The sequence below is a fragment of the Macrosteles quadrilineatus genome, unplaced genomic scaffold (assembly GCF_028750875.1).
Source record: "Macrosteles quadrilineatus isolate MER2022 unplaced genomic scaffold, UCM_ALF_1.0 Scaffold_8__2_contigs__length_117827958, whole genome shotgun sequence".
Classification (NCBI taxonomy): domain Eukaryota; kingdom Metazoa; phylum Arthropoda; class Insecta; order Hemiptera; family Cicadellidae; genus Macrosteles; species Macrosteles quadrilineatus.
Window position 1 is genome coordinate 16855989 of NW_026542601.1, and position 14470 is coordinate 16870458.

Here is a 14470-nt window from a genome sequence, read left to right on the forward strand (position 1 = left end):
CATATATGTACGGAGACATTTTTGTACTCAAAGATTTTTATGATAGCCATTCATACAAATTTAGTGTAAAGTATGTCCATTAGTAAAATTACCATAGTAAAAACAAATGAACGATGTGTAAAATGTCCTTTTTTCAAATAACTGGACAAGTGTCTGACGCGTGCTTTGTAAACAGTTGTTTAGGAATGCAGATAATTACTGGCAAAAATGTTGGATATGTGAGCCTTAGGTCCTAATTTTAGTAATGTTCAAAATATAAAAAGACAGTTATTAGGCTACAACTTCAAAAATGTTACGTTATTATAAATGTCAATGCTGCTTACCAATACTGTGATCTCAAATATCTGTATGATACTTTGTCCCGATTGTGACGAGAATTTTATTTTATTTTTATATAAATAAAAATTTATGTTTTATTCTGAATGCTAGTGCTCTTCTGGCGTCTAGTGTTCAAGACATTAAACCATCCAACGTGTAAACGTAGCACAAATACCTTTACAAACTAGGAAATGTTATTATTTAATAATACAAGCGTAGGATTAAGGGTTAATAAATGTCATTATGTAATTTATTGCATAGTACTATATAATAAACACAAAAATACTTTGCTAAACACATTAAATATTTTGTTTTACGTTCGTCAATACTCTACTCCAGAATAAAATTTGTGGAAGTTTACTGGATTTCAAGAAAGGAAAATTTCGATTCGGCCATGCATAGATGTAATAAACATAACTCTCCTAAATTTAAAATTCTTAAAATACAAAAACACTAATGAAGATTTCAAAATAAGTATTCAACTCAGTACACTGCAAGCTTTTGATATAATATTCACGATCAACCAGAAATAACACATTCTCTTACGGAATGCCTGATTCCTGCTTAAATTAGACTATCTAAAAAATCTAAATTTATCGGGATCAGAGTGTGGGTCCAAAAGTGACAGAATGTTAGGAGATATGTTTAATGATCACTTTTTTTGTAAAATTTCATTTTATACCAATTATGTCTACGATTGTACGGAAAATATATGAAATATGAAGTTGAAGGAGTAGATGGATAAAGCATTGCCGGAATTCATTCAAACGTTTGTTTTTTGTCATAACCTAAATGTTTGTAGTGTCAGTAAAGAAAACTTTTATAAGAGTGAAAATGCAAAAATAGAACAAATTATGATCAAGGCATAATATCAAATATCCAATCATTCTGATATGAGTTGATAAGAATCATTTACACATTTATGTGTTAAACTATTCCATAAACGTTATCCACAAAATTTCTAAAAACTTGTCACGAACACGTGATAAAGCTAAACTGGCTACAAATCTTCTGTAAGCAAACGTGTGATTCTCATTCAACACGTAGCGGACCAATCAGTTTGTCTTGTTTATCACACAAACATTCTCGTTCATAGATGATTCAATTTTGTGTTGGATAAATTAAAATCAGCTGTCTTGCAGTGTGTTGACAGCTGATCTACTAGACCTACTGCTTATTTGATTTCGTATTGGATTTCAAGCTTAGGCTACATTGTAATTCGTAATGAAATAACGGACGATATGAGTGTTTTAATATGTTCTATGTGTAGTCGAGTAATAATAATTTTAAAATAATGAGATTGATTATTAAATCTATAATAATTAATAAAATACAGCAAAAATAGAGAAGATAAAATAAAAAATACTTGAAAACTGATTTTAAAATCCTTGATACCTTTTATCAGTTACATATACAAGCACGATAAGTAAAGTAACACTCAATTGTTCTGTTTTCTGACGGGACACGGCTTTTTCCGGTCGTACCTGTTCAGGATGGGCAAAGCCGTGTCACCCGACTGCATATACTGCCCAGGCATTCTCGATGACGTGGAACATACATTTTTCCACTGCCAGCGCTGGGAAAGGCCCCGCCTGGAGGCTCAACAATTAATAGGACTGCTGTCGGTGGACACGGTCATACCGATTATGACGGAGGGTGAGGACAATTGGACCTGTGTGTCACATTATATCCAGGGTATTCTCCGCGCCAAGAAGATCGACCTTGACCGGGATGCGGTGTAGGTCATTAAGAATCGAAATGCCAGAAACGGTGCGAGCCCTGAGGGCTTAGGTCACATGTTGGCCAGACTTGAAGTAATGTGACAAACAATTCCAGGTCTGTGTCCAACAGAGTAGAGGGGGTTTTTTAGTGAGTAGTCTGATAATTTTCAGGAGTCTCACACTACAGGCTGGCTACCTGTGTGCGTAAAAGCATTTACCCTCCTCTCCCTAAAAAAAAAAAAAAAACACTCAATTGTTCAAGTTGTTCAGTTGTTCAATTGTTATTATTATTCAATTATTAATTCAAGTGCTATTATTGCATAACTATCTTTAAAAAAAATTAAATAACTACCGTTTAAGAGGTGAAGGAATAGTTAAAAAGATCAGGTATGTGGTCCAAAGTCATGCCAGATAAGGCATAACTTCTCATTCAGAAGCTACTTGGACACTTTGAAATAAGTGAACGAAAACGAAATGAGTTAATAATATTGCTGTAGATATGTGATATAACAAAGGTCGTTCAAAAAAGCTAAAATGTGGGTGAGAATAATTTTATTTTCTTATCTTCAAAACATACAAAGTTTAGTAAAATTGTACTACTTGTATTCTTACTAACTTATGCCGATACCAGAATAGATAATGTCCATTAAAATAATGTTAACGGGACCAGTAGATACCTACGATAAATAAATATTTTTGAAGACCTCGAAGTATGTTTACCCTTAAAAATTTAAGCTGGTTAACTTATTATTTAAGTGAATTCGTTAACATAAGACTTAAGAAATTCATATTTAGCAAAGATTATTTAATTAGTGCAAAATAGTGTAATAAGTTCTCGAGTAACACGTTAAAGAGGTGCATGCTACGTTTTAAGATAACAATCTTTCAAAGGCAAGTGTGTTTTCTTTGTAACATGCTAAAGATCAAAGAAAAGTAAAATACACGTCTTCTCGTGTGTGCATTTAAAATAATGTTCAGCCCATGCTTTGTGAATAATAAATTAATTAACAGGTATTTTAATGAATTGTACTTTCAAATACTATATTACGTAAGTTTATGATATAGTAGTTAAAAGAAAATATGTATGTAAGTATTAAGTATTTAAGGAAAGTAATTTTAAACATTATCTTCCGAAAATGTTAACATACGTGAATTGTGTAAAGTAAAATGTGTACAGAAGTTAACACAATAAAAACGCAAGCTGTATCACTGATATAAAGATTATCTATGTGGAACTGCAGTACAGCTCATGTAACTTAAATTGGAATATTTACGACATTAACGTAACATGAACAGTTAGGGAATTTAATCACTTTCATTTACTACAAATCATGTTTGATGATAAAAATGTCTCCTGCAGTTTCACCTTGTTTGTGCCTTCTTCAAAATAACCAATTAAGTTTTGTGATTTAGTATTTCAAGTAATTGAATTTTTAGGCATCACTTAATCGTGTTATAAGCAAAGTACTGATACATTTTATACCAATTAAATAAACATCGTTGAAATTTGAAATAAATTTTTATCATAAACAGCAAAAAATACTAACTATTATAGGTACTCGCGTTTGTTATCAAACAAGTGTTTGGTTTCCAGACCATTGCTGTCAAGTTCTGTTGTAGATGATTGTTTGTTTTATACACAAGAGATGATGTTTTGTTTTTATACGTTTTCTCTGGAGATATTTTTGATTTGTATCTATAAACACCTTACATAACATCATAATCCATAAATGTGTGTAAACCAGAGAAAAATTCTGTTAAGATGTAAATTAATTTCAATAGGAAATGCTACATAGAAAATTCGGTTTGGTTTTAATAGAAAATTATTTACATAAAACTTTCTGCTGTCAAAGTGTAAAGTCTTTGTAAGTCTGTAATGGCCCAGCCTACTTTGAGTTTTAGTCCTTTACAGCTTGAACTTTTAACTTTCTCGTACAACTTCAAAACTGCCTTTAAAAATTTAATTCAAATTTAAGTTGTGAATGTGATTTTATGCTGCAGCTTAAATACATAGATCTAGTTGCAAAAACAAGGACTATTATCGAGATTAAGGATAAAACATTTTTCATCAAGAATCGTAAAAATAGTTTTAAAACTCCACACTGTTATCTTTTTGAAGATGAATCTGAAACTGGCAAATTGAGCTTATATTAAAAGCTGCTAAACATGTTAAGTTCTGATTGCCAGTTAGAGTTTTGGACACCATGCTATCATGGTGTCTGTTCATATTTTTAGCTCAGACTAAAACAGTTTGAAAAAACGTTTCCCTACTTATGGTCACAGACACGTTTAAATCCGTTTGTCAGTTGCGTTCTTCACATAAATTGACAAGCAAAATTAAAGGTGTGAATTGGATAAGTGATCTTAGGCATAAAAACTACCGAGGCATCGTATGAAACTAATCTTAACGTCACTTTTGTACTTTTCATCTTTAAGCCCATTAAGTCCTCGTGAAAGACCCATAGGTTTATGTATCATCCTGCTTACCCAGTTATTCCTTGTTTTTTTTGTTTTTTTTTTTTTTTCAAAACTTGACTAATCAAAATAAAGCATTTTAGTTTGAAGTTCTTGAGTTAATAAAAAACATGTTTAATATAACATATTAAGCCGAATTAAGCTTTCATAGAATAGATAGCCTATGAAGAATTTACAGTCAATTTAAATATTCGAATTGTCAATTTGTACAAGCTTAGTTTCAGCGTCTAAGTTTTCTTCTCATTGAAGAAGCATGTCTCGTCACTGTCTGGACTTATAACCCACTTGTACCAGGCCATTCCATTAGTTAAGTGCGTCTCAGTTACTTTTCACTAACCTTACGGCATCACATGCCTCCACTGAACTTTAGTGAATGCATTAAAGAAGTTTTAGATAAATTGAAATTTTGTTATTTTAGAGCTGGCCCATTCAAAACTAATTATGATTCGTATGTCAAATGGTTTTGCCATCATCCTTTGCAAATAAATTCGTTGGTTATGTAAATGTGGCGCATTCATCCACACAATTCAGACAAAAACATTATTGTGAGCTTGATTTATTCATTAGAAGGATATTATTACTATGAAAACTGTAGGAAAAACATTTGCTCGGCAACTGAGTATTAATAATTACTAAATGGTTAATTAAACATCAAATATATGCTAATGCAGTCAGAATAGTACAGTTAAAATATTTTACCATTGTTTATTTTGTTCCTTCTGATCTACGGGAAACCAAAAAAAATTTAAGTGTTATAAATTATCAACCTATCATAATTTCTGAAGACTCAATATTTCATGATCAATTGCTTAGGACTATTTGTTATATTTCAAAGGCAAACAGTTTATAATAGAATCAAAACAATTTTTTTATTAAATGTTAATAAATTAAAAAGAACGAACTGTATTATTTATGCGAAGAATAGAGTATAAAAAATACTTGTAATCCCAACAGTGATTTTGCTATTTGACACATTGAAATATATCTAAGAAAAGTACACTTGATTAATATGTACTATTTAAAAGAAGCTTGATTGTTAAACTTCAATCTAAATTATTCAATACATCCTTATTTCCTAATTGCCTCGCCTAATTTCCTAATTACCACACCTAATTTTCCTAATTACATTCTAGGTTCCAAAACTTCTGGATACAACTTCTGGTTAAACGTTAACCTGCCAAAAACCCAGGAGTGGTCCTTCAAATGTTTTTTATCTCATTTCCAAACCTACTGTATAAAAATGCATTCGGTAATATTATCAACGACTGGAAATCTATGTATATACCCTAAGAAAATGTTACTTTATACGCCTTCAAGATATTTCCATGAGTATAAACGAATACTTAATATGATTTCAATTCTCCCTCCCAAGTAAGTTGAGTTAGGAGGAGTTAAGTAACGTTTAACTAAGAAGTATGTTTGCCTAATCTCCAGACTTTGATAACTTTAAGTAAAATTTAATTGTACAGCAAACTCTGACATCTGTGGAATTTAATCACAAAGTTTGTTATCTCAGTTCACTAAGCTAATGTAGTATGGTATGAAAGCTCTTTATGCTAGCTTTTTAAACCTAGCTCTACTTTGTTTATTTTGTTTTTACGTTTAAATCCGTATGAGATCAGATACTCTAGGAAGCACCCAAGTGTGCCAATCTTTTTCGATCTAATCAATTGAATATTATATAGGCTAATTGAATAGGTTAATTAAATATATTTAGCTACTTTTATATTCACATTGATTTTTATTCAATTGGAGCATAAATGAAGAAAGAGACGAGTCCTCTCAATCATTAAATACCGGTTAAAATAAAATGTAGTTGCGTAAACCACATCATACTTTTGATAAATAAAATAAAAAGTGTAAACACATGATTCCATTTATACCCTTTTTCTATCCAACTTTTTTTATCCTCCTTTTTTTATCCCTCAAATATTTTGTTCAACGAATTCAAAGTTCTTAATATACCCCAACTCTTTATAAAAAATATAATTCTGTATATTCATAAAAATGAAACGTTCTTGTTCCAACATATTACACATCAATACCATACTAGATCTACAACTAATCATGGAATTATTACTCCTAGATTAACAAAATCAATAAACAGCACTTCGTCTTTTTATCTTGCAAACATAATTTATTCCCAACTTCCACTAATTATTAAATCCCCCCCCTCCTTGCAGTCTACGTACATACAAAAAAATTATTGACAAATGGTTACTAGAAGTTGGCCGTCACAGAATAAGAAACTATTTCACCTCCATGTACATATAGATACTACTATCATTTCATCAACAACTGCAGTATATCTATGCCGTTTGCGTGCGTGTATGTTGTGTGTGTTGTGTGTGAGTGTGAGTTTGGGGTGGGTGTGTGTGTGGTGTGCCATGGGTACCCCGCTTGGCTGGACCACAGGGACAGTGCAGTGACGGCTTTTTTAACAAGAGCTACCAGCCGCCTGTGGGTCCCGGGGCGGGTACTATGGAAGGTAGTGGCTGTGAATGTATGTTTGTAGTGAGTGTGTTTCTTTTGTGAGTTTGTGCAGGTATGAGTGGTCTGTGTGAATGTGTAGGGCTATGTGTGTGGAATGTATGTGCCAAGTCTCAGGCATTTCAAATTATGTGTTATTTCTAATGGTAATCTATATATATATAAAAGGCATTTCCTATATTTTAACGTGCAAATTGAACGCGTGATATATGCGTGCATTCATTTTTCATTCATTTTTCATACACTGTATCGTTTTGTATATATTTATCTCGTAAACTAGTTTTTTTTATTATTTATCTTTTCTTGTAATCAAAATTATGTGTACAATGTATATTATTTTCCCTTTTTAAAAGTAGCCTAAATTTATTGTTTTATTGTGCGGATGATGGACTCAATCCCCAACCACAGGCATTAGCCCATTTGGGGATTACATTTCAGTAATTGTTGTTTGTACCATTGTAACTGATGTGCTGTAATGAAATAAAAAGGATCCATTCATTCATTCATTTAACGAGTTACCTGACAATAGTAGGCAACGAAGACATTGTTGAAGGACTAGGACCAGAATCTGTGGAGCAAAAGTCTTATACATGGTAAAACTTAAAAATGTTCGCTTTCAATGGGTTCTTTTAAAATTACTGTATTGTCTTTCAATTAATTTGCATAACCGATAGGCGTAGAATGAAAATGCTATGCACTTTTTCCCACTAATTATAAAAATAAAATCTGTAAGTTCTGGAAATGAAATTTGGGCAGGAAAGGCCTGATCGGTTTAAGACATCGTCCCTTGTCATATTGTAGTGGTTCAAATCACCGTAAAAATATATATTGCTTTACACTTACTTTAAATCCAAATGTAAAATACCTGAGGTAGAATGTATAGTATGCTTTTAGTTCAAATCCAAGCTTGCTGGACTAAATGACTTTTCAACGGTTTAATCGTGGCGGAGGAAATTTTAGATGCACAAGGCGATAACTTTACTATAAAAACCAAAACACGTGAACGTAGTAACACTTACTGGAACTGCACTGGAGACATTTTTCCATCTGGTTTACGGTAATAACCTACTAATTCACAGGGAAATCAATTAAAAAAGCTATATCAAATGTTAATTTCCTTTAATGTGTTTGTGTTTTACTGGTAATTTTTCAAATTTTTTTATTTATTTAACATTGAAAATCAATTTAAAGGTGGTATAAATAGATCGTATGAATAAATAATTGACCAGAATTTCCATCCCTAACTCTAGATACAACCCTTCATATAATTTTCCGAATCACGCTTTGACAAGTTAAAATGTTTAGGTTGATAACTTAAGTTACGGAATCTCGTCAAGGCATCGTAGCGTAGATGTCAAAGTTTGCGTCAGACTTGGCGGAATTCAGTCAAAATTGTAAATGGGAGTAAATTTCTTCAAACAATAGTTCATTTCCTTCTCAATATCGCAATATTAATGTGAAATAACTGTAAAAATGATTGAGGAGCATTGACGTGTTAAATGCTTCCGTTTGATTATCAAACTCTTGGACTATTATATCGTAAAGTTTATTGGTATAATCTTTAAATTTGATGTGGAACTATTTAGCTTTTGTATGAAAATTTACGTTGTAGAATTACCAACAGAGTGAAATGAAATAAATTATTGATTTCTGCCAAATATGCCAATTTTTCAACCCAACCACACTGAAAAGGCAACTCAATGTATGCCTAGCACCTTTTATGTCACAACATCCATAAATAAAAAGGGGAAGTAACATTTTTGTCTTAAGTTGGCTACGGCTTGTAATTGGTTAATTTAGTTACGTTTATTTAGTAAAACTTTTTTTAAGCTGGACTCTATAGATGGAATGTCTACTTAAATACCCAAATGTTTATTTACATAGTGTGGTGAAGAGAAAACAACCTAATTCTGAGTATATTTCTTTAAAACAACCACACACATTTCAAATCAAGTCATTTAGAAATTGTTTTGGTACAATGTACGTCATAAAATGGTACCAAGTAATCATTTATACATCACAGACGACACGACCCTTGGTTTGTTGCTGAATTACGTATGATGTAGTAATTAAATCACTGACTTCTGTGTGTTCAAAGCATACTGTGGCTCAGTTAAGTAATTCTGTTACAAGTTCTCTCGGCTCCTCAAGTCGCAGGAAGCTAGTTTGTTGTTCCTCGCCCTATCATCATCAAAGAGACTTGGACTTTGCCCTAAAAGAGGTGCATATATTAGTTTGTCCTTAAGGTCAAAAGAATGCAATATAAGGTTTTTGCAGTGGATTTCCTGTTTGTCGTTGGTAAAGATGTAACATCTATATTATTTAAAGAATTTGTTGGATTTTTGTGTGCAGCGAATCGACCCCTAAATATTAATTTTGTTATGCATACTGCTTATCAATTTAAAGCTCTCATCCTCTAGATGTGCCTTTTGTGGGTTTGGATGATATCCCGTGAAATTCCTTCGTTCAATAGGCTATTACAACTTCATAGTTTGTGCTGAATTCTGTTGTCAATCATCTGAACTTTTTTCAAGTTTACATTTGTTTAAATCAAAAAAGATGGCCATGATACAATTTTGTTTACATCCATACGAAAACGGGGTTATCATGTTTGTTTGTGTAATATCATGATATGGTATTGGTTAAGGATGTTTCAGTAAATTCAAGTAAAATGTTGTAATGTTATTTGTATAAAATATAGAGAAGAAAATTGTTGAAAGAATAAAGATTTGGTGTTTTCATAGTTTGTTTTATTGATGTTTTAGGGAATTCAAGTAAAATATTTTAATGTTATTTGTTTAAAAGGTAAAGAAGAAAATGACCCGTTAGATGTTGTGTTTTCATTAGTATTTGTAATTTTTTTAAGATACCTCGAAGAGATCACGCACGCAATGAAAATAATAAATAGTGCTTGCAATGCAAATACTGTAATAGTGTTATGATGAGAAATAATAGTTTTCACCCATATCAACTATATACCAAATAAATCACAGTTTTGAAGTTTCGAAGTGACGCAGGTTGCTAGTCTTTATTTAATTTATACTATTGTCTCAATTTAAGTAAATCGAGCTATTTGAAATTTAGCATTTTATAGTAGTAGATAGTTTTCTTGAGGCGGGAAGACAAAACTTGCTCCTCTAATATCAATAACTTTCTCAAAATAATATCTATTAGTCAAGTAATGAAAAATATAATTGTTATCCATCCATATTTAAATATAAATGAGCAAAAAAATCGTTGTGGCATTTTAATTTTCTTTCAAAACAAGTTAAATAATACTGCAAATAAAAAATCCAGTAGTTTTAACTGAGAACAGTTTTATACTGCTAAAATGTTACTTATTTTCGTATTTTTGCAATCTAATGGTATTTAACTACTACTGAGACGATCGTACTGTAAACAGCTGGCCACTCGCTCTCTAAGTGGTTAGGCGCTCACCGAGTTTTTATTTCACCACTCCATTAACAAGACTAATACCTCCAATTTCTCTTATGCACATTTTATCATATTTTACTTTAAAGTCTGCATTTTGAGCTCCGGCCTATTTCATGCAAAGATTTAACCACTTTACAGTATTCCAGCTCATTATTAAAACTTTTCTTCTCATTTTAAAATAAGGTTTAGAGTTTATATTTTGTAACCACGAAGTAAGGTGAAATTTACAACTTATAATGATTTATAGTTTAAACATTTAATGCCTGAAGGGTAGACGACATAGACGTGCTCTTGGACTACATAACGACGAGACGAAAACGTTGCCTTGTTTATTTTCATCTTTCTAATTCTAACTACAATTCCTAACTACTTTCATCCATACAATTTTATTCAATTCTTTCTGTTTAGAAAATCAGGAATGTATTGCACAAGAGTTACGGTATATTTTTGTTATATTACAAGTATAGTACATATAAATCAATGTTTAGGTTACTAAGTATTGTCGATAAAAACTTATGTGAAACAAATCAAGTGTGAAGGTTCGTCACTATTTGTTATAAACAAGAATCATTAATCGTTCCAAGAAATAGTCAAACTACTAACTTAAATGGATTTATTTGGTACAGAGTGAATAACTGGTATATCAATGATTCATTTAATTATACTATGTCAGTAGATGTATTCATAATTGTTCATGCCATTGCTCCCAATAGCCATTTCCCCATTCATTCCAAATTGGTAAAAAAAATTTTGACTTGTTTTTTTCTATTAATTCAAAAAGAATTCTTACTGAGTTAAATAGAAAACATATGTATTTTACAATAACCTCGTTAAGAAGTAATAAGCACGTACTGATTAAAAGGTAATTAATATATTCTAAGCGAATTTCCTGTCGCATTCTTACAATGATAAGTATACACACTAATGACTTTGCAGTGACAAGTAAAGATATTCGTTCTGATAGCCCCTGGAGTACTTATTTATGACTTTTTAGACTTACATAAGTCATGAATTTGATATGGAAAATATTGTCCATAGAAAGGATGATAACTACCAAACAGTTAACGATGCTGAACGAATATTAAAATTTGTCAAGCAGCCTCACCAAAATATTGTTAATGTCTATTTCGCCAAAGTTTTTTTACATTATGTCATAGAGAAAGTACACAATATCCCTTTCTGAAAAACATAACTTTTACACTTCAAAATGACAGTATCGCTTCTTTGTCTTGAGTGTAATCCAATAAGGTAACAAAGTTTTAACAAGTTGAGACGTGCTCGGTGAAACAATGACCAAACCAACAACTTCTGTCCGTAAAAGCTACTTCTATGCTGTCCTTTCCCTTCAATCAAACGTATTCCAAAGTATTGTAAAGGATTATTTTATAGCTGTTGTAATTGATGAAAATGTATAATACATTAAAATATATCACAGCGTAATGGTTACTTACTTAGGCAAGTAACTCACCATTCCTTAAATGTTATTACCACGTAAACGAAATAAATTGGAAAATGTAAACCAAAAAACGATCGCGTTTAAATTTCCCCTAAAGAACGTCACCGAGAAAGGTATATTGCGGAACTGAAATGAAGATTCAACGTTTCAGACGTATCAACCTAAATGTTTACATACATCATGCTTTGTATATTTCAACCTGAGCGTTTAAAAACACAAACATGAATCTCAACACAATATTTGAGAAATTTTACAAGCTTTTGTGTGTTGAACTAAGTCTAGAAACTCGCGTAATATTAAATTATAATTAACAATGTTAATACGAAAGGCCTGGATTTCGAAAACTGAGCGACAAAAAAAAGTGTGTAAATGTTTAAATATAAAATAGCTATTTGTGTATCTAGTATGAGAAGTGGCACTATGTTACACATGAGAAAAAACGTTTACGCACGAGCACGAGCCGCAAGCGAGTGTGGAAAGTTGTAAGCAGGAAAGTGTGGAGAGTGCAGCAAAGGCTTACTATAAAACAATTTACTATAAAACATATAACAAATTAAACTTTCAAACACTATACAACATGTTTTTAGGTCAGGTTAAACACAAGCATTGAACTAAATGGGAAACACTGGACCAGCTGATCATAGTCGTAGTATCTTTAAGTGTTACCAACATATTTCCTAGCGTACACGGATTTACTTGCCTAATAAGAGCACACTGTGTTTTGGTTGGAATATATTATCACAGACAAATTATCCATTATACTGTAGTGCTGCAAAAATAAGAGTGCGGCAAAAGTAAGTAAATGCAGCAATTAGCAACTTTCTGTACTGTAATCAGTGCAAGGAAGCCCACTTTGTCAGGTGACTAAAGGAAAAAACATATTAAGTTATAAAAATATAATATAATAATTGTAATATAAAGTATATCAATCATTAATATTATCAAAGTCATATAATATACAAAAAACAAAACGTTTAAGTCGAGAAATAGCTAAATCTCCTTTATTTTCACAAATCCCATGAAGGTTTTCTGAATTGACTGGCAATACAACGTATGCAAAGAGAATATAAATATAAATAAAATATTTACCGTTTATTTTTAGGCAAAAGGTAAATTAGAAGAAGTTTAAGGAGGAAGATAAGGCTCTAATCCTATTAATCAAGGCTAAACTCGTGGCAAAGATGAAGTTAAATTACCCTTGAGACTTCCTCTTTCATCACTAGGCTAAACGTAATCCTACCACTTCCTAGAATTCATTTATACACGAAATAATGTAGATAAATGTAAAATATTATCAGAATAGTTTCTTACTCATTTTTCAGGCGTATACCATTGTTGTTTTAGCATATTTAGATATTTACCAGTATAATTTATTTTTTATCAATCACTAGACCTTGTGTAGATTTTTTTTATTTTGATAATGCAAAATTAAAACAAATACGCAATTTAATCACCTAAGTAAATTATTAACCGTTTACCCATATACATTATACTATATTTTATGACAAAATCGTCACATTTTCACCAATTTTACGAGCTAATGGCCTTTAATTAATACAGAGTCAAACCTACTGTAAACAGCTGGCCACTAAGTGGTTAGGCGTTTCTCGTCGGGTTTTTATTTCACCACTCCATTAACAAGACTAATACCTCCGATTTCCCTGATGCATATTTTACCTTTTTTTACTTTGAAGTTTACGCTGGATGGATTCAGCCTTTTACAACCTGAATTTTAAACCGTTATAAATATTTCTTTTCGTCCTTTTTGCCATCGGTTGTTTTTGTTTATTGCCATTGATTAAGCTTTCTGGGTAGTATATACATATACACTATCAGGTGTTTTTAAACTATTGCGAATAAAGTTTTTCTTTTACAATTTTGATTCCATTTCAATGGCATAAAACAATAGCCAAGAAGTTGTCAGATAAGTTTTTGCGCTTAAAAAATTAGAATTTTAGTATATGTTTTGTAGTATTACATTTGAAAGTAAATGTTGTGATTTAAAATGTTTTTAAAAAATCTGTAAGCTCATCACAGAATTTATATTTTGTTTATTTTATATGACAGGCCATTTAATCTCTCAAAATATGTAGCTGAAGAATATAACTATATAACTCTAATGCTATTGTTTATCAATTAACTTAGTTCATGGAAAATTTATGACATAAATTACAATTTGTAAAATCATACCATCTGTACTTTTAGCCTTATAAAAATGTTCAGGCCTGTTATCATTATTAACATTTTGCATTTTATTTATTAAAATTAATTTAAGATGTGGTCAGTTCAATTTGTTGAGTGGTGTTAGATTTCATATTCAATCCATAAAACAGAAACACCCCGAGATAGAACCAATATTCTGCCCTTTCCCGGACAATTTTCATCTCATGAATAAACCATTGCACCTTCAAAGTCCACTTCACTCTTTTATTCTTTCCGAATTTATTATTCATAACAGCCAAACATTCATAATAACCAATTCAACTCGCAAATTAACTTCACTTTTTTCTCTTTTTAACGTTAGAAAATAAACCACCATCAAGTGTCTGATGTTTATAAAGTAAAAAGTAAAATA